This window comes from Sinocyclocheilus rhinocerous, unplaced genomic scaffold, assembly GCF_001515625.1.
Source record: "Sinocyclocheilus rhinocerous isolate Xijiao unplaced genomic scaffold, SAMN03320098_v1.1 scaffold949, whole genome shotgun sequence".
Lineage (NCBI taxonomy): Eukaryota > Metazoa > Chordata > Actinopteri > Cypriniformes > Cyprinidae > Sinocyclocheilus > Sinocyclocheilus rhinocerous.
In genome coordinates this window covers 154,402-156,195 of record NW_015635538.1, presented here as the reverse complement: position 1 = coordinate 156,195, position 1,794 = coordinate 154,402, and positions in this window count along the sequence as shown.

Here is a 1,794-nt window from a genome sequence, read left to right as displayed (position 1 = left end):
TAAAGAATAGAATTAGAATAGAGAGTGCTAGAGTTAGAGGCTCAAATAAAGATGGAAGAGATGCGTTTTTAGCCGATTCTTGAAGATGGCTAAGGACTCAGCTGCTCGGATTGAGTTGGGCAGGTCCACCAGGAGGAAACAATTAATTTAAAAGTCCGTAAAACTGATTTTGTGCTTCTTTGAAAGCACTTTTTACATTTACTTTCAAATGCCATCTTTATTTTTTTTAGTTCAACCATCACGGAATGGAATGCACAGGATTGTGGGATATTAAAGGCAGCGAAGGATACATCTATGCTGCCTTCAAAAATCGATCAGATTATGGTATCTCATGAGACAGGAAATGAAGCTAACTTTGGATTCGGACGTGCCTTGATGCCTTCCTACCTTTGGAATGTGTCCCCCGAAAGCATCATTTTAATCAGAATCAAAATCAGAATTAGCTTTATTCGCCAAGTGTGTGCAGACACACAAGGAATTTGTTGTGGTTTTTTTTAGGAGCTCACATACATACTGCAGACATACATGACATGAGAACAGAAAGAACAATTAAATAAGACTAAATAAAAAAAAATTATAATAATGTAAGGGAAACAGGTCAATTTAGCTCAAAGGGAATCATTTAAGATTTTAAAGGGAACTCCACCAATAATATGTAAGACGGCTGATCACTGAGACGGCCAGCGATTCAATGAACGAGCCGTATGACATCAATTCTGCAATGGATATTAATATCCAAAGTATAGTGAAAACACTATTTATTAGCACAGTAACAAGATCGGCAGTTTAAGACATTAACTTGTAAGCACAAAACACAAGATACTTCTCTTTTCAATAAGAATAAGACTTTATTGGATAAATCTAACACGCATAAACTAATCTAACGCATGAACACACGCATTCACACATTCACACAAGTTGCAGGAAGAGAGAAAGTGAGAAAATATTTCTCTTCATGGTTTTGGAGGAGCTGGCGTGTAAGCCAGAGCACGCTCAAAGAGCGCAAAAGGTGATGACTGAAAAAGCACGGTTCGAAAAGGGAAGAAGGAAGAGAGAGATTTGATGGTGTCCTGAGTATTTAAACTGGGCTTTTGGACACCTCCCAAATGGTGTTTTGACCAATTAGATGTCGTCTTTGCTTGGGGTGTTGTATATTTCTCCTCCCAATTCATAAATCAAATGTTGTCTTATCAGGCACATGGTCTGAGTTTTCCGCTCTTGCAGAGTATAATTTTGGACATGATTTCTATAACAAGAATGATACATTTGACAAAGAATTGATTGGAAGAAACGTTTCCAGCAAGAAGATTCAAACACCCTGAAGTCACACCCGGACTGGTTAATCGTTCCAAAGTACTCCTGTAACTTCGACACCCAAGGGTCGAGAGCTAACAGGTGAACTGATGCCAGAGAGCTTGAGCGTGATACGGTCAAGGGCTCTCCGCCAGATCTGTTTACACAGCACCTGTCATTTCAAGCGGAAAGGACCCTGGCCTGCAAGGCCGGGACTTCCAGGTTATAAAACCTTGCAAATGTGGACGGCGAGGCCCAGCTCTCTGTCCTCTTCAGAAGGAGGAAGCGCGGAGAGCGTAATGACCTGTGGTCTGAGTGGAGAGCACCTTAGGTACGTAACCGTGCCTTGGTTTCAGGACGACTTTAGTGTCGTTAGTCCCGAATTCCAGGAAGGCAGGGCTAATAGAGAGCGCCTGCAGGTCCCCTATTCGCTTTACTGATGCCAGTGCTAGAAGCAGAGCAGTCTTCAGCGATAGCGACCGAATGTTGGCAGACTGTAGC